Raw genomic sequence first — 9,370 nt, forward strand, 5'->3', positions numbered from 1 at the left:
CCAGGAGCAATTTCTGAGCATGGAGCCAGGAGTAACCCTGAGCACTGCCGGGTGTGACCCAAAAACCACAAAAAAAAAAAAAAAAAAAAAAACTCTAAGGTGGGGCCGGGGAGATAGCACAGCAGTAAGGCCTTTGCCTTGCATGCGGAAGGACGGTGGTTCAAATCCTGACATCCCATATGGTCCCACCGAGCCTGCTGGGGGCAATTTCTGAGCCAGGAGTAAGCCCTGAGCGCTGCTGGGTGTGATCCAAAAACCAGGAAAAACAAACAAACAAACAAAAAACCCTCAAAGATAATGAGGGAAAAAGTGGTTACTTTTATCTTGATATTTCAAACCAATTTTGGCACTACTAAGAATAAGCCACAAAGCTATTATGAGATGATGAGATGCTATTACAATATGTAGCAAATACATAATTTTGAGCTAGGAATACAATATATTTTATTGCATATTGCATATCTTTAGCAAATAATTCATTGCATAGGGCCCAAGATCAGTGATAGAACTCCTGCCTTATATATATAAATGCCCAGCCCTATACACATGACCAACTGGGTCCAATCAATGCTAATTCACTCCCCAGAGACATAAAAATGTGAACATACCACAGTCAAGAGTGTGATCATCACAACCTAGTATTGACCCCTCCCAGCCATAGAAACAAAAGGGAAAGGAGATAGACTGAAAATATGCTGCACTGCACAGAAGAATTTCTTACCAAATACAAAGTAAGAACAGAACAGGTATGAATATGTTGCTCAGATAGAGGCACAAGCTTTGCATGTTTAAGAATGGGGCCCGGAGAGATAGCACAGCGGTGTTTGCCTTGCAAGCAGCAGATCCAGGACCAAAGGTGGTTGGTTCGAATCCCGGTGTCCCATATGGTCCCCAGTGCCTGCCAGGAGCTATTTCTGAGCAGACAGCCAGGAGTAATCCCTGAACACCGCTCAAAAAACAAAAACAAAACAAAAAAAAAGTTCACCAATCCATACACACACACCTTTAATGAAAACAGTTCTGGAAAAGAAGAAAGCAATTGAAAAACTTGCATCCTAAAAAGTTGTAACTCGGGGCCGGGCGGTGGCGCTAAAGGTAAGGTGCCTGCCTTGCCTGCGCTAACCTTGGACGGACCGCGGTTCGATCCCCCGGTGTCCCATATGGTCCCCCAAGCCAGGAGCAACTTCTGAGCACATAGCCAGGAGTAACCCCTGAGCGTTACTGGGTGTGGCCCAAAAACCAAAAAAAAAAAAAAAAGTTGTAACTCAAATGACGGGAGAAATAAGGTTCAAATTCCTAGTCTTTGAAGCAAATAACAAAAAGTCACCAGAAGAAAAGCCAAAGCACCTTTCTGAAACTTATTTGCATTTGCTTGTCCCACCACCCCCAGGTCCCACTAGGTCTCTTGAACTACACTGAGATGACAATGTTCTCTGTCCTGAATTGTAGACTTGTAAAGATTTAGGGGACATAAACCCCTTAGAATCTATTACATCACTAAGAACCAAATCAGATCTTGTGGTATAAATCTAACCCTAGACTAAGTCTAAACCCTACAAAAACTCTCTGAGTACTAACTTGGCTTCCTAAGAAGAGACAAAGTGAGACCCGCTCAGACTCTTAAGTATTGGAAATGTCTTGGAAACCAAGAATCACAGTCTAATGTGACTGGCAGATAATGGCCCATCTCCATACCCTATCTCTAGCACTTCTGTAACAGTACCTTAGCCAGATACTGAAGGACAAAAATACAAGAAACACCTTACATAATCAGAGATACATAGAAAGGGGACATGCATGGGCCTGTGTTGGAATTTCACACAGATAAAGTCTCTCTTCCAAATGTATTTTAATTACCTAATTTGGTTAGGCTTTTGGTGATACAGCTTAGCAACCAGCACAAATAAAAAAAATAATCTATCCATTCCTGCAATGCATCCACTACTCCTCTTGCCCAGTCTATGCAAGCCCCAAAAGTTAAGGTTTCCAGGTTCCTAAAGAACATCAGTCACTTAAGACTCTTGGTTCTAGGTAACTAAAGCAAGTTTCTAATAGTTACCACCAGTTATTAAGTATAGACAGAACTTATCTCAATTTTGTCTTCATAACAATTTATCCTATGGGTATACCATCTTTATTCTATTGATAAGGAAATTGGAGCATAGAGAAATTTAATTGGTTGTATTAAAGCCAGATAATTAATAATAGACTTAGAACTTAGGTTTGTCTAATCCTAAACTAATGATCTTTAAAAATAATGATAGGTTCTTAAATGGCACCACATATCAGGACTGATCTAATTATTATTAAAAAACTAGCTTGCTATTAATAATAACCCAAGGAAAAAAGTGCATTTTTATGACTATCATTCTGCAGAAGAGAAAACTGAGGAAAAGATAGACTTGGCACTATTCAAGTTGTGACTAGCACTAGGATTCAAACCTAAGTAAACTAATTCTAGTATCCACTTAACCACTTAACCTTAACCACTGTACATATTCCCTCTTATTACATTTTAGCTTTCTTCATTCATTCAATGAGATATTTCTTAGGCCCCTACACATACCCAAGATCTGGTACATAGTATTAGACAGCTTCAACTCACTCACAGTGAGCTAAACTTGGAGATCTGAGGAATGACCACACCTTACTAGACTGTTATCCTATATTTGTTATTTCACTTACATAACCCTTCCCCATGTTGTAGAACAGTCCAGTAAAGAAAATAGACAAGGACACACACCATAGGAACAAGGAATAATTTATTTAACACTGGTGCCAGCTCAACAGATATATAGGGTAGGATGATAGTAGACAAGCATGGGAGAGTGATAGAGTGGTAAGCAGGAACAGGAAATCAGGTTTTCTTTCACAAGAATCAAACTTCCCCACACACAAAAAATAATTTTTTTTTTGTTTTTGGGTCACACCCAGCAGCACTCAGGGAATCTGGCTCTACATTCAGAAATTGTTTCTGGCAGGCTCAGAGAGGGGAGGTGGGAACCATATGGAATGCTGGAGTTCGAACCACCATCCTTCTGCATGCAAGGCAAATGCCCTACCTCCATGCTATCTCTCTGGCCTCCCTACACAAAATTGTAAGGCATCCTCATATAACACTTAATGAAAAGAAGGTGCACAAAAAGCCCAACAATTCATAGTCACATACAAACCAAAGAATAGAGTTAGGTTTGTTGGCCTCTTCATTTCCCTAACCTGTGGGTCTCTCCACTCAGATAACCACAAACTGAGGACAAATAATTTGACCAAGCACTAGCAAAGCCAAGCAGAGTCTAATCATTTTGATTTCTAGGGCCCTTAAAATAAGTAAGGCCTGGGGCCAGAGTGGTAGCACAGTGGTAGAGGCCTTGCATACAGCTAACCCAGGACTAATGCGGGTTCGATTCCCAGCATTCCATATGGTCCCCGAGCCAGAGCAATTTCTGAGCACAGAGTCATGAGTAACTCCTGAGCACCGCCTGGTGTGTCCCTCCAAAAATCAAAACAAACAACAACAACAACAACAAAGCAAGGCACTATTATTGCTCTCCTTTCCCAGAAAATCTGTATTTTTCAAAAGTCTCTTGCTATGAAGTTCTCACTCCAAATTAGCTCCTCTCTGCAGAGTGACATACTGCAATTTGTTGTCTCCAAATATAGTGCAGTCCTCTTGAGCCAGGACAAGCTCTCTGGTAGTAAGTCCAGCTAGAGGGGAATCCAGGTTAGGCCAGAGGCACCTCAAAAATCCTGTTAAGAGGAACAACTGAGGCCCAGAAGAGGGAGGGATATAAGTTACTTAAAGCATTCCTTCACCCCTACAGAGGGAGAAAAAAAAAATCCAGAGCTCATCATAAAAGAGCTTTGGCAGACAGAGGTATGAAATTCCTCTAACAGCTTGGGGAGGAGGTAACAAAGGATGTGCCTTCCCACATAGTCTCTCTTTAGACTACAGAGCTGCTGAACTAAAAAGAGCAAGTAAGTTTGCTTAGCAAGGTTCAAGTTTGACTCAAATTTTGTATCATTACATAGGGGATAGAGGTGGAAGGGCACCTAAATGTGAATCATCAACTCTTAATCAGCACTGTGGGAGTGCGATGTTTTAGGAAAGTATTTTCTTGAGATTTTGGATGCATTCCCTTAACTCTGCAAGGCAAGTAGGTCCTGATGGTATAGCACCCACTTACAGCCTCTAATAGCTCACATTTTACAGCAACCACTCTATAAGAAGCATGATAATTCTGCCTTTGTACCCGTGTACCCTCAAACAAAGTAATCGGCCTTATCCTTGCAAAGGAGAATCTCTCTAATGAGTAAAAGCAGAAGAATCCTTTAAGTTACTGTCAGAAATTTTATTTGGTGGGGGTCACATCCGGCAGTTTTCAGGGGTTACTCCTGGCTTTGCACTCAGAAGTCACTCCTGGCAAGCACAGAGGACCATATGGGATGCCGGAATTCAGACCACTGTCCATCCTAGATTGGCTGTGTGCAAAGCAAAAAGCTCTACCGCTGTGCTATCTCTCCAGAAATGTGAACATGCCCACCAAGAAAAATACTCATCAACCCCTTCAAGGAACATATACTGTAGGGTTCTGGTACCAGGCCCCCCAACGAGTCCGATGCAAGGGTGGGTAAGGTTCTCTTCCAGCCCATAGCCTCGGAGGCTAGGCTAGGGAAAGGAAGGGAAGACTACGAGCCACAGACCGTTCACAAAGAAGCATTGTCAGAGCAATAGGCTTCCTTTATTGAAGGCAGGGATAAGGCTTTTAAGGGTAAACTTTAGGCTGGAAACAGAATGTGGGTAATACGGTGTAGGCATTACAGCAATAAGATGGTATGTGAAGACAACAGTCACAAGGAACATGGCATCATTGATTTGGATGGTATGCAAAGATTGCGGTTACAATGCCCATGGCATCATTCATTCAGGAAGCATGTAAATATAGCGTAGTAATGCCCATGACATCATTAAATCAGGAAGTATGTAAAGATAGTGGTTGCAATACTTGTGGCACTATTAACCTAACAGGTTGTTTGACCTGGACGACTTTTTTCTGCACTCATAACCTAAGTCTCTACCCTGAGACTTTCTTTTATATTCAAGGCCAGTTTGCAGAAATCCCCTTATTTCTTAGCCTCTCTCCTCACAAGATACCATTGCTTCTTCTAAGCCTTAGAATCTAAGGTGTGTCATTAATATTTCCATTTTCATCAATAATCACATTAATTTATGGCCAAATGATTTACTTTTATTTATTATTTTGTTTTGATTTCTTGGCCACACTGGTGGTGCTGGAGAACTTGGAAAGCTGGGGAACTAGATAGAAGAGCCCAAGTAGTAGGAATAATAGGAGTAAGCAAAGTTAAAAGAAAAGAAAATGAATAGGCAAGGAAGGTCATCCCCCAAACATACAAGGCAAGCCCCCTTCTTCCTGTACTACCACACAAGCCCCAAGATTTACTTTTTAAAGTTAATCTGCTGAGGGCTAGAGCGCTAGCACAGTGGATAGGAAGTTTGCCTTGCATGTGGCCAGCCCGAGTTCAGTCCCCAACATACCATATGGTCCCCCGAGCCTGCCAGGAGTTGTTTCTGGGCTCAGAGTCAGGAGTTACCTCTGAACACTGCCAGGTGTGGCTCAAAAGCCAAAAGAAAACAAAAGAGGTGTACATGCTTTAATGTGCTCACAGCATTTATACAACTATTTCCCTAAGTCTACTTTTAGTAGCTGATAGAACAAGATCCCTTACAGACTTTAATATTCCCCTTTAAAATTAAGTAAAAGCCTCCAAAGGTGTAGTGCTATGTATGTTTAAATAGAATAAGCCTACCAGCTGACCCTGTAGTCACCAGTTCCCCCATTTTTGTAATATTTTTCATTTAAAATTTCCCATGTCAGATAGCCCAGAGGCCCAAATGTCACCTACTTGAAAAATTATGGTCTAAAGAATACTATGGATTTACAAGTCAAAGGTATTGAATTGGGAAATATTTTTCAGTTAGCCTCTCTGTGAAAAACCATCGATCTAGCACTAGGATATAGCTAGTAAAGGATGAGGTACTTGAAAAACAACAGAAATGAGAAACCTTCCCCAAAGAACTTTAAAAATACATAAACCTTTTGACATTAAATCTTTTGATAATACCAAAAGGGAAAAGAATCCATGTGTTATAAAGTAGTAGTTACTGAAAATTAACCAAATTTTAACTTGTTATATATAAACACATTTTAAATCTTTTTCATCCCATCAGAGTAAAACTTTATCATGATTGCTAAGGAGAATAACTATTAAAATGAAAATAACTCCACATCACTAATCATCAGGGAGATAGATGCAAATCAAAACAACGATGAGATACCACCTCACACCACAGAGAATGGCACACATCACAAAGAATGAGAATAAACAGTGTTGGTGGGGATGTGGAGAGAAAGGAACTCTTATCCACTGCTGGTTGGAATGCCGTCTAGTTCAACCTTTATGGAAAGCTATATGGAGATTCCTCCAAAAACTGGAAATCGAGCTCCCATACGATCCAGCTATACCACTCCTAGGAATATACCCTAGGAACACAAAAATACAATACAAAAACCCCTTCCTTACACCTATATTCATTGCAGCACTATTTACCATAGCAAGACTCTGGAAACAACCAAGATGCCCTTCAACAATTGAATGGCTAAATAAACTGTGGTACATATACACAATGGAATATTATGCAGCTGTCAGGAGAGATGAAGTTATGAAATTTTCCTATACATGGATGTACACGGAATCTATTATGCTGAGTGAAATAAGTCAGAGAGAGAGAGAAAAACGCAGAATGGTCTCACTCATCTATGGGTTTTAAGAAAAATGAAAGACATTCTTGCAGTAATAATTTTCAGACACAAAAGAGAAAAGAACTGGAAGTTCCAGCTCACCTCAGGAAGCTCACCACAAAGAGTGATGAGTTTAGTTAGAGAAATAACTACATTTTGAACTGTCCTAATAATGAGAATGTATGAGGGAAATGGAGAGCCTGTTTAGAGTACAGGCGGGGGTCGGGTGGGGAGGAGGGAGACTTGGGACATTGGTGATGGGAATGTTGCACTGGTGATGGGTGGTGTTCTTTACATGACTGAAACCCAAACACAATCATGTATGTAATCAAGGTGTTTAAATAAATAAATAAATAAATGTAAACAAACAAACAAACAAACAAAAACAAAAAAATGAAAATAAGCTACAATGGGAATTTTCTGTGCCTTTTTTATTATTTGCAGATTTGAGATTTATACAGTTTATTTTCAAGTTGTTTTAAATGTTAAGAATATGATTGGGTCTCTTTTGGTCATGTGCAGCGACAGCAAGATTCTAAGATGAGTAATATTGAGAAGGGCAAAAAGATCTTTGTCCAGAAGTGTGCTCAGTGCCATACCATGGAGAAAAGAGGCAAGTACAAGATTGGGCAGAATCTCCATGGTCTGTTTGGATGGAAGATGGGTCTGGCTCCTGGATTTTCTTATACTGGTGCTAACAAGGACAAAGACATCACCTGGGGAGATGGTCACTGAGGGAGTATTTGAAGAACCTCAAGAAGTACATCCCTGGAACAAAAATGATCTTCACTGGCATTAAGAAGAAGACCGAGAGGTCAGAGTTGATAGTTTACCACAAAAAAGTTACTGATGAGTAATAGTTAACACCACCTTATTTATTACAAAAATGTCTCAAGATGTTTTTGTGTATCATATTTAATTCCATTTTGTTCATCGGAATTCTGATTATGAGTAACTGGTGTAGCATATTTTTTGTTGGACTGTCCTGATTTAAATAAGATTGGCTTGTGTTTAAGTGACTTATGATCAGCTTTTTGAATTTTGATAATTCCAGGTCAGCAAGTACAAGTCACTGTTTGCCTCTTCTAAAGATATGATTGAACTTAATTGGTCACATTCACCTTTCCAAGAGATGGGGATTGCCATATATTTACCTGTGGGAGAATAGTTTCCTATTCAGATTTCTATAACTGGCTATGTTAATATACCCAAAGATTGAAGAAATCACTGTCTCCTAGCACAGGAAGACTTATCTGTTTTAGGTTGTATTCATTAGCCTGATAAAGGGAAAAAAATAACAGGATAAGATGACAGTGATCCTTAAATCTTTTTGTTCTTAATTATGCCAACTTAACCAAAAAGTCCCTCTATCTAAAATGTTGTCTTTCACTTAATGGTTATTTTAGTGTGATATATAGTATCAAATAAAAAATACTTAACATGTCTCATCTTTAAAAACAAAGAATGATATGATCATTAAGGCAATGAAGTAGCCAAATAGATCATATAGATTAGGAAGTCTCACTGAGGCAAGAATTTTTTAAAATAAATTTCTTTATTTTAAACATTAGGGTCTACAGGGTTGCTCACAATATAGTTATTTATGACATCCAATTTTCCAACACCAGTACCAATATCACAACCAGTGTAAAACTCCTTCTACCATTGTCCCAAGTTTCCTAACCTCCCAAAACCTGCCCCTTGACAAGTACAAATAATTTACTTAATACTGCTTGTTACAACTAAATGGAAATGAAACTATCAATTAAGACTTGATTGAAATAAATAGGATTTCATTGAGAGAAAATTTGTGAAAATTATTATATCTCACAATAGGGTAATTATGCCACTGAAGGTTTACAAAGCTGTTTATTGATAGTTGAATTCTGTTAATAGTTTCGTTTGTTGAACTTATGTGGCTTTTATGATAATTTCACATCTAATTTGGTGTATTCCTACCATGTCAGTGTTAAAACTAGGAGGTATTCATAAACTATGGAGCTAATGCAGTCACAGTCCAGGACTGAGAATCTGAAGAACTCAATATGGCCGCAGCAATAGATGGTGGGCATGGATGGCTGCAGGGACTTCTGGATGTACAGAGACATGGGAGGACGTGGCCTGCCCTGGCTCCAAAGAATCCCATAGATGTCAACCTCAACACTTTTATACCTGGAATTTTTGGCAGTTAGGTGTCTCTGCAGAGAATAATGGAAAAGTGGTGAAGTTGGGTCATGGGAGTAGCAGCATGTGTTGGGTTAGTTTGTGTGTGGAGCTGCTGAGGCTTCAGCAGAACAGGAAACATGCCCTGCCTCCTTCTTGATGGGTTCCAGTGCCATCAGCTGTGAGATATGAGTTTTGAGGTTTTTGTCCCTCTCTTTCAAAAAGTTAAATGAGTCTATGGCACTGGCCCAGTGTGCATACATTGCGGCATTTTTGGATTATGGGTGTAGTTCTGAGGCAAGTTTTTATTCAGCCACCAGCAGATATGTGGGCTCTGCAGTTAGGGCCAGAACAGGGACCTACAGATTCAACTGGACTCTACCATTGCT

At 39.8% G+C, this 9,370-nt stretch overlaps 1 pseudogene; it reads left to right on the forward strand.

Moving 5' to 3' along the window:
- The first annotated feature begins 7,358 nt into the window (after positions 1–7,358).
- Positions 7,359–7,709, forward strand: LOC125998883 (cytochrome c-like; annotated as a pseudogene).
- The last annotated feature ends 1,661 nt before the right edge of the window (positions 7,710–9,370 follow it).

The sequence above is a fragment of the Suncus etruscus genome, chromosome 2, assembly GCF_024139225.1.
Source record: "Suncus etruscus isolate mSunEtr1 chromosome 2, mSunEtr1.pri.cur, whole genome shotgun sequence".
Classification (NCBI taxonomy): Eukaryota; Metazoa; Chordata; class Mammalia; order Eulipotyphla; family Soricidae; genus Suncus; species Suncus etruscus.